The sequence below is a fragment of the Choloepus didactylus genome, chromosome 9, assembly GCF_015220235.1.
Source record: "Choloepus didactylus isolate mChoDid1 chromosome 9, mChoDid1.pri, whole genome shotgun sequence".
Lineage (NCBI taxonomy): Eukaryota > Metazoa > Chordata > Mammalia > Pilosa > Megalonychidae > Choloepus > Choloepus didactylus.
In genome coordinates, this window is record NC_051315.1 from 78,873,998 (window position 1) to 78,898,094 (window position 24,097).

Below are 24,097 nucleotides of genomic sequence, written 5' to 3' on the forward strand. Positions count from 1 at the left end.
TGTAAGTCTTCATCAGTAAAGTCAGTTAGCCTTATGTAAGGTGATTAGACTTAACATTCCTGTGCAGATTTTACTGATTTCTGTTGGACTTAAGTGGTAATTAGATTTCTGGAATGCAAAGTTAGAGCTTTAATATTAAATCTGCTTTACATAACCGAGGGTTGTGCTGTGGGAACAGAATATATTTGCATGTTCTTATGCTCCCCCCTGCCCTGTTTCAGAATATTATACAACTACTCTATTAACATATGTTGGGTATACACAAGTCCTCTTTAGGCCATTCCCTTATTTTGGAGTTACCAAAAGATAATACAGGATAATTTATTAAGGCCAAATGGTGGAAATCATTGAACATTTATGTGGGAGGGTTTTTGTGTTTTTTTGTTTGTTTCAAAAATTGCTTAAATGATATAATCTGCTTTTACTCACCAATAAAATATTTGATGATCTTAACCTGGTAAGAAATATAAAAATTTAGCTGCTAGAGTACAGTTTAAAAATGCAAGCATGCTGTACTATTACTTGCTACTGACTATACAATTGTATACTTAACAATTCCTTTATAAGTAGTTTTAAATAAATTCTAGTGATACATATATGAGAAACAAATTCCTTGGTTAAATGATTTTATAAGAAAATACACATCACCAATAACAATCATTATAATTGAAAAGAAATATGCGCTTATATTTCAATGAGGATTTAAACTTCTTTAAAGCAAGTTTATGTCTACTATTTCATTTAATTAGACTATCCCAAGAATATTTTAAGTGGCTTGCCCTATGCAAAATTTTGTTTTAATTACAACTATAAACCTAGAATTCTACTAAAAAATCTATCTGCTTGGATTTTATGGACTTTTTTTCCCATCCTTGAGTGAAGTTTTCCAAACTCCTGAGTGAGTATTAAGAATCTGCCATAGTATCCTTACAGCATTAATGATAATAATAATAATAGACAACACTGACTTATGTTATAGTATGTATCAGGCTCTGTTCTAAGCCTTCCAATCAGATAAACATATTCAATCCTAATAGGGAAATTTGGGGTAGGGAACTCATTTTACAGATGAAAAACTTTAGGCACAAAGGGGGTAAAATGAATTGCCAAGGTCAAATGGGATTAGAATTCGAGTGGAGTCTTTTATTTTACCAAACACTCTCCTGCATGAAGAAAGTATATATTAACATAAGAGAGGTATTTCAAACCAAAAAAATCAAATGACTAGTCAGTATTCCTTTGTCATCCTGTCATAGTACAATCTGACATGCAGCTCTGTGCTAGGCATGTTATATATTTCATTTCCCACACTTTTGTGCCTTCCACCATCCTTATATTTAATTCATTTTGGATCCCTTGGCTCTTCTCCCACCTAAATTTCAGTTTTATAGTTTTATTTACATGTTTTTAATACTGTATTTTTAGAAACAGATTCCAAAGTAGAGCTCTTATTGTGTTTATTTAGAAACGATGAAGATAGTATCTTTAAAGTCAGAGGGAAATACATTTGTTCTTTGCACTAAGCTAACATTAATAACAGATAACAATAGAAAGTTTTCAAAGTAATAAAATTTTTAAGAGCTTTTAATATTCATTTTTATAATTTAATCTTATAATTGATATTAAACTACTTTTTGAAAAGAAAATTATAAATTTTCTCTTCCATATGGTAGTCCAGGCACATGGTAATCTCTCAGTCACAACTCAAATCCCTGGATAAAAGAGGAAATGAATATGTCATATACAACTCAATTTAAAACTGTCTATAAAACAAGACAGAGAGACCTCAATAGGCCAAAAAAATGTTGAGAAATCCAAAAAGCAAATAGTATCAGCCACAACTTATAATACGTGCAGGAAAGAATTGCTAGGTAAGTAAAGGTGGGCATGGCACCAAGACTGGTCCATACTCAGACACGGCATATTCCGGATTCCTCAAGAAGTAATGAGTCCAGGTATAAGTAGCTAGTTGCTTCATTGGAGTACAGCAGAGGAGCAGTCAAGTAACTCAAACCTGCAGAAACCCCATTTATCATCTGTGGTCCTGACAACATCTATAAGGTGTCTGCTTTTAGGTAGTAGCAATGAGGATGTGAGTTTGGATTAGAAAAAATAAGGAAGTGTTCAGATGAATAGCAATGGTGAGTGAAACCATATTCAGGACACAAACTACCAAAGCTTCCCTTTCTTCAGCATGGTCACACTTCTCCAACTCTCACTGAAGACAGACTATAGCAATGAGATAACAGGATTTAATAAAATAAGCAGAGGGTAATTCATATATAAAAGCAGACAGGTGTGAGAGTTATTCTTTGCATAAGAGAATCAAACAGATCAAGTGAATTAGAAAGGTGGTCACTAAAATTAAAAATAATAACCCAATAATTAGCTACAAGATAAGACTGAGGAATTTGTCCAACAACCAGTCCAACAGCATAAAAATGTGAAAATTATGAAATACAAATGAAGAGATTTTAGCTGGAAGTTATAGCCTGTTTCCATTAGGAATTTACATAAAAGAATATAGTTTGAGGAATTTTTTTTTTTGAGTGCAATATTCAAAGAAATACCAGAGTAGAGATTGTCATAAAAAAGTTAAATGCCTTGCTTAAAAGATCCAACCAAATGCTAAGCAGAATACATAAATATAAAATACAAACACAGACAAATCAGTAAAATTTCAGAGTGCTAGTAATACAAAACAAAGTCTGAGAAGCTTTCAGGATAGCCTGTAAAGGAATAAGAAACTGTAGAATTTTAATAAGTAACTTTGGAGGTAAAAAGATAATGAATCAGTATCTTTAGAGTTAGATAGAAACTGAACTTTGACTTTTATACTCAGCCAAACTGTCAATCAACTTTGGAGGTGATTTGCAAGAATTCATAAAATTTCCCACTCATACACTCTCTATGAAATGATTAATAAAGGGTGTATTCTAGCAAGAATAAAATCACTGAATCCAAGAGGAATTGGCTTCTAAGAATCAAGGATGGACGAAGACATTCATAATATAAACCATTAAATTTTAGTTATTGAGAAATATCCACATATTATAAAATATACAAAATATTTATAAAATAAACTCTAGGAGAAACTAAGATGGTGGCTAGGTGAGACAGGGCAAAAATACACCTCCGTGAAAAACACTAGATAAAAACCAGAGGGTGACCCAGAATACCGATTGCAGTGAGGCGCCAGCTGGACGAGGTCTTCTAGTTCCGCAGGGGCCATATACTTGGTGAAACAGGGAGTCTACATTCTGAAACAAGTGAGTAAGCTGGCTGGAAGACCTGCAGCCATGCGGCGGTCTGGGAAAGCCAGAGTTTGGCATTTGGAGACCGACGGGCTCTTTAAAACAGAACAAAAAAAAAAAAAAAAAGGAGAAAAACCCAGGAGCAGCTACAGCTGTGATAGTGGGAACCACGCAGTAAAACACAGCAAGAAGGGGCTGGGCCAGCCGCTTGGTGTCTGGCCTGGAAGATAGCCCACTGCAGATACCCTTGGGGCTGGGGGAACGGAGGGGAGAGCCGGAAGCAGAAAGAAACCCCACGGCTAGCAGCTGGCTTCCTGGAGGGCTGGATAAACTCCTGCCTGGGGACGTGCCCACAGCCCAGAGCCCCACCAGTTGTCCCAGAGCCAGGAAGGAGGAACGGTGCGAGGAAGGGGGGTGTGGAGACACCCCTTTCAACCATCTTTACATCAGGCTGAAAGCGCCCTGGCACAGCCTGGTGACCCGGGGCTTCCCTTGAGGGATGGTGCACACTGGTGATGTAGCACAGCATTCCCTCGGCAGAGGTCCTGGAGGATTGCGGCTGGGCAGGGGGACCCACTTGGAGAACCCAGGGACACTATGCCAAGTCCGGTGGTTTGTGGGACAGCGAGAGAGAGGATCTGGGGCTGAAATGAAATGAAGGCATAGACTCTTGTGGTGGCCTTGAATCCCTGGGAACCTGGTGGATTTGAATATTAAAACTGTCCTTCCTTCCTGGCCAACCATACACACACCCCCACATTCAGGGCGGACGGCTCCAGCAACACACCCAAACTGAGTTCTCCAACTGAACCCCACAAGAATCATTACCCCACACACTGCAGGGACAAGGTGGAGAACTGACTTGAGAGTTATAGGTGACTCACAGATGCCATCTGCTGGGTAGTTAGAGAAAGTGTACGCCACCAAACTGTGTTTCTGAAAAATTAGATAGGTATTTATTTTTTTTACAGCTTGAAAGAACCCTATCAAGCAAAGCAAATGCCAAGAGGCCAAAAACAACAGAAAATCTTAATGCATATGATAAAACCAGATGATATGGAGAATCCAACTCCAAACACACAAATCAAGATACCGGAAGAGACAAAGTACCTCGCACAATTACTCAAAGAACTACAATCGAGGAATGAAAACATGGCAAAGTATTTAAAGGACATCAAGAAGACCATGGCCCAGGATATAAGTGACCTAAAGAAGACCCTAGAAGAGCATAAAGAAGACATTGCAAGAGTAAATAAAAAAATAGAAGATCTCATGGAAATAAAAGAAACTGTTGGCCAATTTAAAAAGACTCTGGATATTCACAATACAAGACTAGAAGAAGCTGAACAATGTGTCAATGTCCCAGAAGTCCACAGAACAGAAAATGAAAAAACAAAAGAAAGAATGGAGAAAAAAATCAAAAAAATCGAAATGGATCTCAGGGATACGATAGATAAAATAAAACGTCCAAACTTGAGACTCATTGATGTCCCAGAAGGGGAAGAGAAGGGTAAAGGTCTAGAAAGAGTATTCAAAGAAATTGTTGGGGAAAACTTCCCCAACCTTCTACACAATATAAATACACAAAGCATAAATGCCCAGTGAACTCCAAATAGAATAAATCCAAATAAACCCACTCTGAGACATACTCTGATCAGACTGTCAAATACTGAAGAGAAGGAGCAAGTTCTGAAAGCAGCAAGAGAAAAGCAATTCACCGCATACAAAGGAAACAACATAAGACTAAGTAGTGACTACTCAGCGGCCACCATGGAGGCGAGAAGGCAGTGGCATGACATATTTAAAATTCTGAGAGAGAAAAATTTCCAACCAAGAATACTTTATCCGGCAAAACTCTCCTTCAAATTTGAGGGAGAGCTTAAATTTTTCACAAACAATTGCTGAGAGAGTTTGCCAATAAAAGACCTTCCCTACTTCAGATTCTAAAGGGAGCCCTACCAACAGAGAAAGAAAGAAAGGAGAAAGAGATATAGAGAATTTTAACAGACATATATAGTACCTTACATCCCAAATCACCAGGACACTCATTTTTCTCCATTGATCACAGATCTTTCTTCAGAACGGACCTTAAGCTGGGACATAAAACAAGCCTCAAGAAATTAAAAAAATAAATAAATAAAATTGAATATGCTCAAAGCACATTCTCCAACCACAATGGAATACAAATAGAAGTCAACAGTTTTTGAACTGTAACTCCATTATTTACTTCCTACATGATATAAAATACACAAACTCTAATGACAAATCAGTGGTTTTGAACTTAGCGTAAAATATGTAATTTTAGACAACTGTATAAAGGTGGGGGAATGGAGGAGTATAGGAACATAGTTTATGTGTCCTATTGAAGTGAAGGTGGTATCAAAGAAAAACAACATTGATATTGATTTAAGAGGTTAATTTTAAGCCCCACAGTAAACACAAAGAAATTACCAGAGAATATAACCATAGAGATGAAAAGTAGAGTATGAGTTAAGAGAAATGGGGGAAGGGGCTATGGAGAGTTAAGAAATGAGTGCAGGGTTGCTGTTTGAGGTGAAGGGAAATTTCTAGTAATGGATGATGGGAAAGAGCATTACAACATTCTAAATGTGATTAATCCCACTAATGGAAGGCTAGGGAAGGGGTGGAATGGGAAGATTTAGGCTGTATATATGTTTCCACAATTGGGAAAAAAAAAAAAAGATAGTCTAAATAGATGACAATTGAATGCCAAGGATGAACTTGGATGGGATTGGAGGATAGAGGACAGGTGGCTCAAAGGGACACAGTTGAGACATAAGGAAAAGGAATTATAGAATGTAAGCTTCGCATCATGGTTTAATCTCTTGTACTTCTTAGCTGCACTTAATGGGATTGCATAAAAGAATGTTCTTGTTCATGGGATGTGTATATGTGAATTATAGTGTATGTTCAAGGATGTGTGCAGCTAGCTCTCATATGTTCAGAAGACAGAGCAATAGATGATGGATGATAGATAGGGAGGGAGGGAAAGAAATAGTGATGTGACAGCACGTTAAAGTTGGTGGATTGAGCTATTGGGGGAGGGGGGTCAGGGTATGATGGAATTCTGTGTATGGGGTTAGTATTGTTTTTGCAACTGTTCCTATAACTTTGAATTTATTTCAAAAAAAAATAATAAACTCTATTAGTAACTAATTCCAGACTTTATTTTCTATACAGAAGGGGAGAGTGTGTAGTTGGTGAAGGGAATATAGCATCTATCTGCAGGTTAGAGTAAGTACTTGTTCAGAGCATTTATATGTACTAACTGTAGACACAGTTAAAAAAATAAAAGTGGTTGTGTTAAACATTTAAGGGCAGTTGGTGGTATGATAATTTACTACTAGAAAGTATAATTTCTAAGCCATTAGTAAAAATAAAAGAAAAATAAAAAATTAGTAAATTTTTACATATACATATACAATATCAATATAAATAAAAATGAAAAAATGTTGATGTTGCAATATATGATGCAGTGATGCAACAATGCATAGATGTAGTATCAACAGCATAAATATAATATTTATGTAAAATAGCTAAATCTAAATGTAATTAAATGTAAATTTAAAAACAAAAGCAACTTGCATGTTAATTTCACCAAAAATTGTGATATAACTAGAGTGCAATAATAGGATAGAAGGGAAGAATGACAGCCATGTTTTAGGTAAGGTATGTTGTATGGGGTAGGCATTGTAAGGGATATAAAATGAGCAAAATATAATCCCTTGTAAGACTTACAGTCTACTAAAAAGTGTAAAATAATTATACAATAACTAGAGCACAGAATTACATATTTAGTTCTGTGCCCCCTCAATGTTTCATTATATAGAAAAGCATTATACTACGACTACGGCACGCTGGAATGAGTGAGAAACAGTTATTTGAGCTTGCAATATCTAAAAGTTAGCCCATTTAATAATGGCAGCAGTTGCTAATATTTTTAAAGATTTTATATTGACATTCTAATTTAATCTTCACAGGAACTCTACAAGGTAGCTACAATTATTACTTTACACAAGAGTAAACAAGCAATGGTTAGGTAATTTTCCTGTGGTCACACAGCTGGGATTTGAATCTGGGGCAAAATAGTCTTGCATATGGGATGCATGGCCAAGCCTGTAGTGTCAAAAGTGTGAGAGATTAAGAAAGACATGGGTTAAACTGTCAATTCAAAGTTACACCTTTCAGACTGAAACAAAATGAAAGGAAAAGAAAAAAATTACCCTTGTGCATTTCACCCAGGCCAAAGCATAAATGAGGAATATTTGACCTAAAGCTCCATTATTCATTCAAAAAGTGTAGAAGTAGTGATTAGAAATAGGAACGTAGATGAAGAATAAATGTCATCATATATTTTCAAAACAAAAATTTTTTTGAGAACACCCCCTTCTTTTTTTGTCCATGTGATTCTTTTTAAACTTACAATATAAAGTCTAATCGTGTATCTGTAACATGTTCAAATGTTTCAACCCTAAAATCATAGAAAATATTTAAATCTTAATTGGTGTCATAACCAGAATGTCAGTAAGTGCTTTCTGATAAGTGTAGGTCTACAGTAGGGGATACATTTTTTTCCCTATGTAGAGTTTGAACATATTGTTTATCCTCACTTCTCAAGGAGCGTATAAACAGTGTTGTAGAAAACAAACTGAACAAAGAAAGTGTTTGAATGCTAAGGAGTAGAGAAAAGTGTGCCTTGTCATATGCTGTCCACTGCTCACTTAGGAAATAAACTGGATGCCTTTTTTAAAATAGCAGATGGCACATTACTTTGTCAGGCTTCTATAATGACTTGAGATGTAGTCCGGAAATAGAGGATAGTGTACATGCATCTATCTTTGTGGCAGGGCATAAAGAATGCTTTCCTATTTTCTGAGCTTTGGAAGTGTTCATACAGTAACAAAATATTTCCACTGATTTTATTCCAAGGTTGTATTGTAGACTTTAACTTTTTCCATGGGCTTATTTCCATCACCGGACTTAGTTATAATGTTTTTCTGGCTATTTAGCCTACTATTCTCAAGTCTGAGAGATTTCCAGCCAACTTGTAATGTTTCATTCCAAACCAAACCCTTAAGTTAGTGTTGGAAGGGGTGTTGGACAACATTTTTCCTCTTCCCCTGACAGGCATCTGTGTAATGCTGAGGAAACTCAAAATCTTTTGGATTCCTTTATTCTTTCCAACTTGCTAAAATATGCTAGTTTATCAATGTCTTTGATAATAAAGAATTAAGCTATTTCAGTAACAAGTAGGTATGATTTGGTGTGATGCAGGAATAAAGACAATATGTATTATTTAATATGTATTTTAAAACCCTCCTTATTTAATTCCTATTTTGTCCCTGATATGATGTAGTTGGTACATATGCTGTATCCAGGAACTAATTTAATTCTTATAAATAGCTCACTTTATGAAGAACTTATTATTCTCATTGTGCAGATGAGGAAATTGAAGTCAAGAAGGATTAAGAAACTTGCCCAAATATGTTCAGCAGATACAACACTGAAGTCGTAGCTTAACTCAGGCTGTTCTGACTGAAAATTGGTTAAATTTTTCATAATGGTGCTCTCCCAATACTCCATTACTGGGAGTTATGCTCCCCTTCCCCCCAGGTGTTTTGTTTTTCTTTTTGTCTCAGAAGAATATGTACTCATCTTATCAACTACCTAATAGATAAAGCCTATCCTCAGGAGCTGCCTTATGATATGATGTTTAAATATTTCACATTCACAAGTTGTTACAACAAAATTTTCAGTCAGCCTTCTATGCAAGTTATGCCAATTTTTTCTATTTGCTATTTAGTGCTTCTTAAAGTTCACTTTCTTTATCATTGATCTTTCCTTTGCAGTGATTACATATTATTAGAGCAGGATTTATGTAATTCAATTTGATAAGAAAAGAGTGGAGATATGGCAAAACCCAACAAATTATTAAAGTATTCCTTTTCATTCTCAATAAATATTTTTGAACATTTTGAGATGTTTTTACTGGTGATTAACCCAGTTCTACATTTAAATGCTAAAAAGCATCACAGCTTGCTCCCTTTACTTTTGAATCTTTGGATAGATTACCAGAGCATACACCTCTGGGGCATCACATTCCTGATAAAGTCATTATTTTGGGCTTACTTTGCCTGCTTTCCTTGCAATTACACTCAGGCACCAAATTTTGTCCACTGAATGTACTCAATATAATGCATTCACTTCTTTCCATTCTCAGAGACAGCCCTTGTTTCTATATCGTCTTTTGCCTGAGCTATAATAGTTTTTGAACCTTTCTTTTAGTATCCACTTCAAAATACATACATACATTAATATGTACATTTATATATGGTTTTGATTATCTCCCAGCCAACCTCAGTTGCTTCCCATTTCCAGGCTTAATGTGGCCAAAAACTATATTTAGATCTCATTTCTCTTTGTCCATATCTATTACCCCTGTGTCTTACTGTCCAGGCTGCTATGACAAATATCACACAATACGCTGACTTAAACAACAGGGATTTATTGGCTCATGGTTCTGAGATCAGAAGTCCAAAACCAAGATGTCAGCAAGGCATTGCTTTCTCCCCAAAGACTGTGGTGTTCTGGGGCTGGCTGCCTGCAGTCCTTGCATTCCTTGCTTTCCTGTCGCACGGCAATGCACATGGCAATGTCCTCTCCTTTCTCCTCTGGGTTTCCTTGACTTCTGACTTCCTATTCCTCCTTGTAGCTTTTTCCCCTGTGGTCTTCTCTGTAACACTTCCAGTAATAGGATTAAAATTAAGAACAAGCTTTTGTTTGTTTGTTTGTTTGTTTTTTTCCTGTGGTACATAAGTTAATCTGCTGTATCACTTTCTCTTGGTCTCCACTCTTCATTCTTATTAATCAATTTTCAATCGTTTAAACCTATGTTCTTCACACCTTCAAATATTTGCACACCTTGTTTCTTCTGCTTTGTAAACCTTTTCACATAGATCTTTCAAATTGTAGGTTGAGCATTCCTTCCTCAGAAAAGCACTCCTTTATTTTTTGTACTAGGTTAGATTCTCTTCTAACATGTCTCTTTAGCTTCCTTTAAATCTTCTCTTTTTAAAAAAATTGTCACTATGTATGCAATTATTTTTCATTGTGTCTGTCTTTCCTGACTGTATGTAAGCTCCATCAGGGCAGAGGTTATATCTGTCTTGTTCACTCCTATCAAAATGCCAGCCACAATAAAAACTCGGTAAACATTGTTTAAATAAGGGACTGAATGATTGAAAGATACATTTTTTATATATTTTTATTTTTTTATTTTGAAATAAATTGAAAGTTATAGGAACAGTTGCAAAAACAATACTAACCCCATACACAGAACTCCATCATACCCTGACCCCCCTCCCCTGATACCCCCATCCACCAACTTTAACATGCTGTAACAACGCTATTTCTTTCCCTTCCTCCCGCCCTCCCTCCCTATCTATCATCCATCATCTATTGCTCTGTCTTCTGAACATATGAGAGCTAGCTGCACAATCCTTGAACAAACACTATAATTCATGTATACACTTCCCATGAACAAGAACATTCTTTTATGCAATCCCATTAAGAGCAGCTAAGAAGTACAAGAGATTCAACAATGATACAAAGCTTACATTCTATATTTCCTTTTCCTTGTGTCTCAACTGTGTCCCTTTGAGCCTCGTGTCTTCCATCCTCCAATCCCATCCGGGTTCATCCTTGGCATTCAATTGTCGTCTATTTAAACTGTCTTTTTTTTTTTCCAATTGTGGAAACATATATACAGCCTAAATCTTCCCATTCCACCCCCTCCCTAGCATTCCATTAGTGGGATTAATCACATTTAGAATGTTGTAATGCTCTTTCCCACCAATCCATTACTAGAAATTTCCCTTTACCTCAAACAGAAACCCTACACTCATTTCTTAACTGTCCATTTCCCCTTCCCCCATTTCTCTTAACACATACTCTACTTTTCATCTCTATGGTCATATTCTCTGATAATTTCTATGTGTTTACTGTGGGGCTTACAGTTAACTTCTTAATCATTATCAATCTTGTTTTTCTTTGATACCACCTTCAATTCAATAGGACATATAAACTCTGTTCCTATACTCCTCCATTCCCCCACCTTTATACAGTTGTCTAAAATTACATTTTTTTACATTGAGTTCAAAACCACTGATTTGTCATTAGAATTTGTGTATTTTGTATCAGGTAGGAAGTAAATAGTGGAGTTAGAATTCAAAAATTATTGACTTCTATTTGTATTCCATTGTGGTTGGAAATTGTGCTTTGAATATGTTCAATTTTTTTTTTTTTTTTTTTTAATTTCTTGAGGCTTGTTTTATGTCCCAGCTTATGGTCCCTTCTGGAGAAAGAGCCATGATCACTAGAGAAAAATGAGTGTCCTGGTGATTTGGGATGTAAGGTTCTATATATGTCTGTTAAAATTCTCTATATCTCTTTCTCCTTTTCTTGTTTCTCTGTTGGTAAGGCTCCCTTTAGTATCTGAAGTAGGGAAGGTCTTTTATTGGCAAAATCTCTCAGCATTTGTTTGTCTGTGAAAAATTTAAGCTCTCCCTCAAATTTGAAGGAGAGTTTTGCTGGATAAAGTATTCTTGGTTGGAAATTTTTCTCTCTCAGAATTTTAAATATGTCATGCCTCCATGGTGGCCGCTGAGTAGTCACTACTTAGTCTTATGTTGTTTCCTTTGTATGTGGTGAATTGCTTTTCTCTTGCTGCTTTCAGAACTTGCTCCTTCTCTTCAGTATTTGACAGTCTGATCAGAATATGTCTTGGAGTGGGTTTATTTGGATTTATTCTATTTGGAGTTCACTGGGCATTTATGCTTTGTGTATTTATATTGTGTAGAAGGTTGGGGAAGTTTTCCCCAACAATTTCTTTGAATACTCTTTCTAGACCTTTACCCTTCTCTTCCCCTTCTGGGACACCAATGACTCTTAAGTTTGGACGTTTTATTTTATCTATCATATCCCTGAGATCCATTTCGATTTTTTTGATTTTTTTCTCCATTCTTTCTTCTGTTCTTTCATTTTCTGTTCTGTGGACTTCTAGGACACTGAGACGTTGTTCAACTTCCTCTAGTCTTGTATTGTGAATATCCAGAGTCTTTTTAAATTGGCCAACAGTTTCTTTTATTTCCATGAGATCTTCTATTTTTTTATTTACTCTTGCAATGTATTCTTTATGCTCTTCTAGGGTCTTCTTTATGTTGCTTATATCCTGGGCCATGGTCTTCTTGATGTCCTTTAAATCCTTTGCCATGTTTTCATTCCTCAATTGTAGTTCTTTGATTAATTTTGCCAAGTACTGTGTTTCTTCCGATATTTTGATTTGGGAGTTTGGAGTTGGATTCTCCATATCATCTGGTTTTATCATATGCATTAAGATTTTCTGTTTTTTTTTTTTTTTGGCCTCTTGGCATTTGCTTTGCTTGATAGGGTTCTTTCAAGTTGTAAAAAAAAAGATAGCAATCTAATTTTTCAGAAACACAGTTTGTTGGCGTACACTTTCTCTAACTAACCAGCAAATGGCGTCTGCAAGTCACCTATATGCCTCCAGTCAGTTCTCCCCAACTTTGTCTCTGTGGTGTGTGGGGAAATGATTCTTGTGGGGTTCAGCTGGAGAACTCAGTTTGGGTGTGTTGCTGGAGCCGTCTGCCCTGAATGTGGGGCATGTGTATGGGTGGCCAGGGAGGAAGGGCAGCTTTAATATTCAAATCCCCCAAGTTCCCAGAGATTCAAGGCCGCCGCAAGAGTCTAATCCTTCATTTCAGTTTTGCCCCAGATTTTCTGTCACTGACCCACATACCACTGGCATTGACATAGTGTCCCTGGGTTTTCCAAGTGGGCCCCCCTTCTCAGCTGTGTTCTTCCAGGACCTCTGCTGAGGGAAGGCTGTGTACCTTGTCCCTCAAGCTAAGCCCTGGGCTGCCAGGCCGTGCGGGGGCACTGTCTGCCTGATGCAAAGATTAGCCTATAATTCTTGACTGGTATAAGTTCTGAATGAAAGGCAGGCAGTAAAGCTGGGCCCCACCCCTTTCCTCTTTAGAGAAGATGGATGCCTTAGGGGAAGGTCGTTAGCATTTCAGTGGTCTCTTTCTGCCTGTGCCACACCCTTGTCTGGGTCACAGAACTGGGAACTCAAAATGGAAGAGGCCTTCTCCACTGAGTTGAAAAAGGAACAGAGCTAGTCTGAGGAGACCCTCCGGCTTTCCAAGGTTAGTCGTCACCCAAAGCCTCTGTCTACTTGTTGGGGATTCGCACCTTGTAGTGAGCAGTTAACACTCACTAATTAAAACCCCAGTTGGAGCTCAGCTGAGCTGTATTTGCTTGCTGGGAGAAAGCTTCTCTCTGGCACCACAAGGCTTTGTAACTCGGGCTATGGGGGAGGGGTCTCCCGATTAGGATCCGCAGTTCTTACTTACAGATTTTGTGCTGTGATCTCGGGCATTCCTCCCAATTCAGGTTGGTGAATGATGGTTGGACATTCACGTCTGTCCTCCTGCAGTTATTCTGGATTATTTACTGGTTTCTGTTTTTTTTTTTTTCAGTTGTTCCAGGGGGACTACTTAGCTTCCACTCTTCTCTATGCTGCCATCTTAGATCCTGAAAGATACATTTTTATTAATTTTAAAGGTGGGTTATTTATTGAGAGAGTTAAGCTTATAACTTTTATATTACTTTTGTATTTCAAAATTGCTGTGAAAAAAGAAATACTGCTCTTTAAATCAATATCTTGATTTAAAGAATAGTATTGATTACGGTTAAATTTTAAAATAAGTATGGGGACAAGTGGTTGTTACACAAATGAGTTATTGCATTTAGAGGTAATGTTCCTATTTCAAATTGGTTGCTAAAAACTAAATTTATTTTAATCTATTAAAATGAGTTGGTATTGTTTTATAAGGAAAATGTTTTTATAACGAGAATGATTGAATAATTGATTTTTATGTGCTTCCACTTAGTGACCAGGTTTTGTTATATGTCTACTTTATTGAAATTTTTCTCATTTTCTTTACAAAGAAGCTGCATGAATAAATGCACTTTTAATTGTAGTACAGACTACAACTATGTCACCATTTTATAAATCATTTCTATGACTTATTAATTTGATTCTAGCCAGGAGGCATTTATTCTTAATCATAACACTCCAGTAATCTTCATTGGGAAAAAAAAAAAACATAATTTTTTCTTTTTAGAGCTTAATTTGGCAAGAAATAAGTGAAAGATTTGAAAGATAAGATGCCCACTCACCCAGGGTGCTTAAAAGAATGCTGAAGCTGGAAAGGCCGAATGTGTCAGGGGCTTGGCAATTCCCCTGAGAACTAATCATTATTAATCAATAAAAGAAGTTTCTGAAATATATCAGGGCCTTATAATTTTGTTCTTTTGCCTAGAATAAAATCTGTGACAGGAAGATGATTTCAATCTATTTTATTTAATCTATATAATTTTTTATACAATTTTAAAAATTACACAATGACAGAAATAGTTTTGGTCTCTTCATAAAACAAACTTCATAATTAGAGTAATTTATAATTTCTTTAGTGTAACTTATTTGCTTGGTTGTTTTACAATTATAGAAGGGGACTCCATCTGTGAATTGGTGATGTTGGAGGACATCTTTCAGCTCTTCTGTCCCAAATTCTAATTTATGGTTCTATGGAATGATATTATATCAAGAGTAAATGTGTTACCATGTAGTACAAATCTTAAGATATTGGAATGTAGTATTTAAAGGATGATTTCTAACAGGATTTAAGAACTTGGACAAAGTTCACTTTTTTTTTTTTCTTTTTCATTTTGAAGACCCAGAATTAGTTTACGAATAACTGAAATTCCTATCTATAGGTAGGATTCCTGAGGATTTCTCCATGTAATCTTTTGGAGCGTCTGACACAGTGAGGAGTCAACTCAAAGAAATTGTGTATTTCATAGTCAAGAGTAAAGGGCACATTTGGGGGGTGTTTTGTAATGACCATGGTTTCTATAGCTCACAGCTAAATGGAAGGATCTCTGATAAAATCCATTTCATCTAAGTAATAAAGCAACTTTACCTCGGATGACCACAGGCTGTATAGATCTGTCTGTGAACTATAGCCCAAGATACTGAAGAATTTAATGGTAATTCCTAGAGGCTGATTAGTTGAAGAATCCTGTGATAATTTGGAGGATGTGGCATTTATTCTGCTGCCCTAGGAAATTTAAAATAAAATTAACTTTGGGATAAATGTTAGCATCTGTCTAAATCCTTTGCCAGATTAAAACAAATTATAGAAAAAGATATTTCCAATGGCAAAGCAAAGCATAGAAGGACCTGGAGTATACCCTTAAGAAAAAAAGTTAGAATAAGTATTAAAGGAAAATTCTTTCATTATTCCAGAATACTCCAAAGTAGCATTGAACATAGAATATGCCCAATTTTCAATTAAAATTAAATTCCTTGGTTTTCAGAATGATAAAGCTAAACTAAAATGTCCAAGTGCTCTAGAAGAAGACTGGATTTACAAAGTCCCTTTCTGGAAGTTTACTGTCCTCTTTGTGATTAATTAGTTAATAAACAGATAATTTTTGACCAATGGAAAAGGAAGGAAAGATATAATGATTTGGAATAAAGTGGGAAATATAATTTTAAAATTTTATCAGATTTATCTTTGCAGCATTTTTTACATTTTTAAGCAGTATTTTCACTCAATAAAGTGAAATTCTATCTATGCAGATTTTGTCCCTTCTGTCTTTCTTCCTCCCCTCACCTCTTTCTCCTTTCTGCCCTTCTTGCCTTCTTTTTCTGTTCTTCCTTTGTGTGGGGGAAATGTGGCCATTTTTGTGTGGTTAAAAGTTTTACAATTAGATTATGGTGATTGTTGCACAATTTTGGAAATACATTAAAACCACTGATTTTGAATTATACACTTTTTAACAGGAAATATAGAATACATAAATGTGATATTCTCTATGAACCTTAGAAAATATTATGTTCTTAAAACTAATCCATTCCTGTAGATATAGACTTATTTTGGATGGGACCTTTTGATTAGGTTATTTCAGTTGAGGACTTCCCCAGGACTCCTCTTTTTGGAGTCCTTTTTAAGAGATGAAATTCAGAAAGAAACTAAGTGAGACAGATGCTAAAAGACAGAAATACACAGAAGCTCAGAAAGAAAGCCACAGGCAGAGCAGCCAGAAGCTGAAAGCAAGGAAACCCAAGAGGAAAGGACCAGCAGATGCTGGCCATGTACCTACCCATGTGCTAGAGTTGCTGAGGATTACTGGTAGCCGATTTTCAGTGAGAAAGCATTGCCAGTTGGTATGTTGATTTGGACATTCTCATGGCCTAAGAACTATAGGCTTGTTAGTTAATAAATCCCCATTGTAAAAGCCAACCCATTTCTGGTATTTGCATTTTGTCAGCTTTAGCAAATTATAACAGTAAATTGTATATCAAGTGAGCTGTTTTAAAAAATGTGAAATGCCAATCCTAAGTTAACTAAGGTGACTGGAATAAGTAATGTACAAGGACAGCAGGCTATTCTCATCTCAGGTTGATTACAACAAATCACAGGGCTGGACACTCAGTTCCTGGACTCAATTGTTATGTCTTTCTGTTCTTAACAATTTTGTGTTTTTTAGTCTTGTGATGGAAGAAGTGGACTGACAAGCAGAAAATTAGCATCAGTCACAGCTTTAATTTCCCTGTATCAATTTGTAGGCTTTGTGTCCTAGATCCCAGGAAAGAAATGGTCAGTGATAATTTAGAGACAGGATTTGCCCTATGTGAAGACAAGCAACCAGTGAGCAAACATTGAAATGTAAAGCTTTAGGAGGAAAGGGGACTAAAAAACACATGATCATTATTTACTGCATTTAATTGGATATAGTTCAGTAAACATAGTTTGAACTTTTGTTTTTAAAGTTTGGTAGGCTTTATTCATTCTCAAGTAAATGTCAAGACACAATGGTGAAGGCTGAGTTTTTGAAAAAGTTTTATATATTTTTTTTTTGAAAAAGCTTTGGGGATCCGGGCTTCTTTGTCTACATCAGTAGATTTTTAAAAATTCTTAAAAGTTTTAACTCCATTGTAAAACTGTAAAAGCAAGACATTGGGAATCACTGCATTCAGAATATAGGTAACATTATAAAAATGCAGACTTTTTTTTTATTGTTCTATCAAAATAGTGTCTGTTGGGTTATTTCTTTTCCTTATCTCACTCCTGAGGACAAGAAATTCCTTTATTACCTTTTATGACATGACATGGCTGCTTTTTAATTGCTTTTTCTTTAAAAATGCAATTTTATTGAGATATATTCACATACCAGATAATCATCCAAAATGCACAAATCATTGGTTCACAGTGTCATCATATAGTTGTGCATTCTTCACTACAATCAATTTTTGAACATTTCATTACTCCAAATAAATAAATGAGAATAAAAATAAAAATAAAAAGAGAACACCTAAAACATCTCATATCCCTTATCTCCCCCATCATTTATCTATCTATCTGTCTATCTATCTATCTATCTATCTATCTATCTATCTATCTATCTATTGGCTTTTCTTACTCATCTGTCCATACACTGTGTAAAGGGAGCGTCAGTCACAGGGTTTTTGCAATTACACAGTCACACCTTAAGAGCTACATAGTTACACAATCATCTTCAAGAATCAAGGCTACTGGATAGTTCAACAGTTTCAGGTATTTTCTTCTAGCTATTCCAAAACCCTAAAAACTACAAAAGCATATCTATAAAATGCATACAGATAACCTCCAGAATGACCTCTTGACTGTATTTGAAATCTCTCAGCCACTGAAATTCTATTTTGTTTCACTTTTCTTCCCCCTTTTGGTCCAAGAAGGCTTTCTCAATCCCATGATACCAGGGCCAGGCTCATCCCCAGAAGTCATGTCCCACGTTGCCAGGGAGACTTACCCCTCTGGGAATCATGTCCCACATCCAGGGAAGGGCAGTGAGTTTACCTGCAGAGTTTGCTTAGGGAGAGAGGCCATATCTGAGCAACAAAAGAGGTTCATTGGGGGTGACTCTTGATCATAATTATAAGTAGGTGTAGTTTCTCCTTTGCAAGAATACATTTCATAAGGTCAGGCCCGAAGATAAAGGGCTTGCCCTACTAAATTGGTAGTCCCCAGTGCTTGTGAGAATATTGAGAATTCCCCAGGTGGGGAAGTTTAATATTTCTACATTTTACCCAGTCCCTCAAGGGGGCTTTGCAAATACTTTTTTATTCTCTGCCCAAATTACTCTGGGATGAATCATGGTATCACACTAACCTTTACAAACCAACAAGATCTCACTCCCTGTTCAAGATTCCATGTAATTATGGTATTCAAATAAACTGACCATACAAGTTAAATTAGACAGTGTGCTACAGAAGATATAAACTTTGCACCAAATAAACATCTCTTCCTTTGGTCTCACACAGAACTTGAAGTTTTAAAACACCAGCAGTATCATCCTTTACCCTTTAGTCTAATTTGCCTTAGTCCTATATCCAGGTCAGTTCCATTCATATCTCTAATTGAAGTCTGATCCCTTTTCCAGCTTTTCTAACAGTTGTATGGGGTAATACTGATTTTCATAGCTGCAGAACTCTAGCTTTGAGTCTCAGGTGTCACACAGATACCTGAAGTTCCAGGGAATGACCAGGTTATATACAAAGAGCCCAGCATCTCAGAATTTAGACATAACCATAACTACTAAGGAATAGATGTGACTGCTGTAAGAGCTCACAATCCAGAAACCTTTACAATAAGCCTTCCCATGGTAACCTATGCTCTTGAATTCAATTCTCAGAGTTTGCACATTATATTTAGTCCGTATTAGTGAGGCATTATAATATTCATCTTTTTGTTTCTGGCTTATTTCATTCAATATACTGTCCTCAAGGTCCATTCATCTAGCTGCATGCTCTGCAACTTCATTCCTTCTTGCAGCCACTCGATATTCCATTGTATGTATACACCACAGTTTACACTTCCGTTCACCATTTGATGTACCTTTAGACCACCTCATACATTGCAGATTTTGAATACTGCCACCATAAATACCGGTGTGCAAATGTCCATTCATGTCTGTTTTCAGTTCTTCCAATATATACCTAAAAATGGCGTTGCAGGATCATATGGCCACCCTATACTTGGCCTCCTTTGAAACCACCGCACTGCCCTTCAGATGGGCTTCTCCATTCTACTTCTCTACCAACAATGAATAGGTACAGCCCTCTCTCCACATTTTCTCCAACACTTGTATTGTTCTGTTTATTTTTTAAACAATTTTATTCACACACACCATACAATCCATCCTAAGTAAATAACCAATGGTTCCTGGTATAATCACATGGTTATGCATTCATCACCACAATCTATATGAAGACATTTCCCTTTTTTTTACACAATGAAAGAAGAGGAAAAAAAAATGAAGAATACAATAAAAATAAAGATAAAATAAAAAGGAGAAACAACAACAATAACAGCAAGAATCCCATACCCATCCCTTATATCCCCCTCTTATTGATATTTAGCTTTTGTGTATTGCCTTTGTTATATTTCACTGAAGTATATTACAATGTTACTGCTAACTATAGATTCTAATTTGCATTGATTATATTTTTCAATATACTATCCCATTTTTAACACCTTGCAAGGTTGACATTCTTTTGTTCTCCTTCGTGTAAAAACATTCTTATATTTGTACATTTAATCACCATCATTGTCCACTCTAGGATTCACTAAGTTATACAGTTCTAGTCCTCATCTTCTGTTTTTCCTTCTGGTGTCATACATGCCCCTAGCCATCCTTTTCCAACCCTACTCACACTCAGTTTTGTTCAGTGTGCTTACAATGTTGTGCTACTGTCTACCATTTTGTATTTTGGATTTTATATGTCTTACCTTATTTTTTTTTTCCCTCTCTCTCTCCATCTATCTTACTGATAGTCTTCATTTCTACAATCATCTCCAAACCTCTCTCTCTGTCTTTTTCTTTCTGCTTGTAGTGCTCCCTTTAGTATTTCTTGTAGAGCAGGTCTCTTGTTAGCAAATTCTTTCAGTGTCTGTTTGTCTGAAAATATTTTAAAGTCTTCCTTGTGTTTGAAGGACAGTTTTGCTGGACACAGAATTCTTGGTTGCCAGTTTTTCTCTTTCAGTATCTTAAGTATATCATGCCACTGCCTTCTGACCTCCATGGTTTCTGCTGAGAAATCTGCACATGGTCCTATCAACCTTGCCTTGTATTTGGTGGATCATTTTTCTCTTGCTGCTTTCAGAATTCTCTCTTTGTATTTGATATTTGAAAATCTTATTAGTAAGTGTCTTGGAGTAGGTCTATTCAAATCTATTCTTTTTTGTGGTATGCTGCATTTCTTGGATCTGTAATTTTATGTCTTTCATAAGAGATGGGAAATTTTCAGTGATTATATCCTTCATTATTCTTTCTGCCCCTTTTCCCTTCTGTTCTCCTATGGGGACACCCATGACATATATATTCATGCACATCATGTGGTCCTTCAATTCCCTGAGACCAGATGCCTAGACACCAACAAAAAATTACAAGTCACACTAGGAAAAATGAAGATATGGCCCAATCAAAGGAACAAAGAAACATTTCAAATGAGAAACAGTTGAAACAACTAATTAAAGATGTTCAAACAAACATGCTAAATCAATTCAAAAATTAAATCAATGAGTTGAGGGAAGATATGGCAAAGTGATGAAGGATATAAAAAAGACATTGGGTGAACCTAAGGAAGAACTTGAAAGTTTGAAAAAAACAATTGGAAGAATTTATGGAAATAAAAAACACAATAGAAGAGATGAAAAACACAATGGAGACTTACAACAGCAGGTTTGAAGAGGCAGAAGAAAGGATTAGTGAACTAGAGGACAAGATCTCTGAAATCCTACACACAAAAGAACAGATAGGGAAAAGATGGAAAAATGTAATTGCTTTTTAATTGACTGTAAATGTTAGTCAGGGAGTATTTGAAGCATTGCTCATTGTGTTTTAAAGAATTGTTTCCTTACACATTTGCTCAAGCTAGTGCTATTAGCTAGCATTTTCCAATAGTTTCTTTGCACTTACTTCCTGTGCCAGAAATTGTCTATTCTCTCTAGATTATAAAAACAGCTTAGGTGAGCTTTGTCTGCCAGCAGGAAGGAAGATGTATTCTAACATTGTTTCTCAAAGTTAAACTATATTGTATACTTTTTTCCAAGTTGCTTGTGATGGATAAGTTCATGTGTCACTTTGGCCAGGTTTTGGTGTTCAGTTCCTTGTTATCAAGCAAGCATTGGTCTGATTGTTACTGTAAAGGCATTTCATGGACTTAAGAAATTGATAAGTTGTTTGCATCCATGCTGTTTACAACTTCAATCAATTGAGGAGATTGCCTTCAACAGTGAGAGAAGTCTCACCCAATTAGTTGATGGCTTTAACTAGAGAAGTGATGATTTCAACAGTCAGGAAAAAACTTTCCATCTTTACTTCATTCAGCCTTCTTCTCCTGGGTTATTCACTGAAAACCTTCATCGGATTTCTCAGATTGCAGCCTGCCCTATAGAATTTGGACTTGTGCAGCCCCACAGTCTTGTGAGACAATTCTTTAAAAAACTCATAATATTCAGATAACTTCTGTCTGTTCTCTTTCCCTAGAGAACCCTGACTAATATGTAGTTCAAAACAGAAAAAAAATACACCACTATAGAGGATTGCTCCATATTTATTCAAGTATGCTGCCATAATTTTTATTATTTTCTTTTTATTTAAAACTGTTCTCTTGCAAAAGATGAATGTATCTCATTGTAATGAAAGTTTGAGTCTGTGGAAACAATTGTTTAAAATGAGAAATTCAAAGGATGCTTATTTCAAATAGTGGAACAGAGAATATATAGAGAATCTGAGAATTCTGTGGGGAAGCAAAGCTGTCAAAGGTATGCTTAATATGAGCAAGAGCTTTGGAGATAGAGGGCCTAGCAGAGCTGAAGACTGGAAGCATGAAGGACTCAAACAGGAGAATGGGAAATCAGAATTGTGTTTTAAAAATTATTAGTCTAGCTTCTTTCTTCTTCATTTGGAAAAACACCTGCACCAGAGCTAAGAAGCCATTCTTTATTTTAAGGAAAAAAGTGCTGAACCAGAACTCTTTTTTTACAGTTTATATTTCTTTATATTTATTGCTAGCCAAAAATTCTATTTTTAAAAAATTCATTCACAGTGTGGATAAACATTAAATAACATCTGAATAAACTCTTACTATTTGGCTCTAATCTAACTTTTCCATTTCTTTTTACATTTACTTCATCAGTCAGGTTCTACATCCTTTAAATATTTTATTTCTTCCTTTCAAATTTCTCCTTTTAGTATTTCAGCCAAATCAATCTGTTTTCTTTTAATGTGTTAATTAGTGATTAACCATGGAAATTCTTCCTATCAAAGACTGTCTGAAGCATAATAAATTTAGGCATATGGATTGGTTAATTGATAAGAATAAATTCAGTTGTCATGCTTGTACAGATACATATATTTCATTACGTGTATAGAAGTACACATATACATATCAACACACGTATAAATATGTATCATGATTTCTGTGTTAGATGTGTGTACATTCACATATATTTATATATGAAATTCTTTGGAACTAAGTAATAGGCCTCTCCTCAACCTCTTCATACATTTAAATAGTCTTAGTGAATTTGATGCTTTATTTCCTATTTGGCAAGCATGGAATTTCACCATAGAAACCTATTTCAGACTAGCTTTTCACTTTAAATTATGAAACACCTAATATGTTGTTTTGATTTCATAGAAACATGCACATTTATTTAAAATGAATTTAAACAATCCTATCATTCAAATTAAATTTGACATTAAAAATATTAACAATCAATGTTAACTTCAGAGGGGAGTTTTGTTAAAAAAATCTCTGAAGCACATTAAAAAGAAATTTTCTCGACTGTTACTGAGAGTATATCTTTTTCTTTCCCAAGACTTTTACAGGACACACAGGTTAAAAGCTGTAATAATGCTTTCTTTCTTACGTTGTGACTGTACACGAGAGAGGTAGAGATTCTCTGTGCCTGAGCTAATTAGTGCCACTGACTATGGCTCTACTTAGTTCTTTGTTGCTTCAGTTTCCAGACCCTTGGACTCCTCAAACATCTCTTTGACATCCATTCTGAGAAATGCTAGCTAAAGATGAGTTATTCATAAATCCTCAGGTAGATATTCAGAGGGTTAATCTATAGCACTGTGTAGTCTGCCTCTCAAAAGTCATCTCAGTATAAATTCTGTTTCCAGTTCATTCACTGGAATGAAAGGAAAGTCAAGTTCCACCAGCTGAGGGTGAATTATTGAGAAATTCTGTGCTTTCTAAATAATTGCACCCTGATTTTTGTATGGCACCATACTCAAAAGAGCTCAGTAAAGTATTGATATTATTCATCCCATTTTAAAGACATGAAAACATACTTGTTTAAACAGTTGAATGCAATTGTGGAAATAATTTGGTACCAATAAAAACATTTAAATTTAATTTGGTACCAATAAAAACATTTAAATTCCAGACAATATGTGGCTTTTCCCCAGGTCATATACCTATTTTCAGTGAGAATTGAAACTCATTTTTCTCTATTCCTAAGGTAATATTTTTCTGCTGCACAATGCTGTTACACTTCTGTGTCTCTTTGAGTATTTTGAAATGAAAAAGTAACTTCCCCAAATTCCATGATTATGACTCAATTGCATTTTGAGTGTGCTGTAATTGCTTTATAACATAATCCTTTAGAGATCCTGAG

The 24,097-nt window shown here is 35.7% G+C and overlaps 1 protein-coding gene across 4 annotated transcripts in view; it reads left to right on the forward strand.

Moving 5' to 3' along the window:
* Window positions 1–24,097, forward strand: part of GULP1 (GULP PTB domain containing engulfment adaptor 1) — a 322,123-nt gene that overhangs the window by 129,720 nt on the left and 168,306 nt on the right. The window lies entirely within an intron of this gene.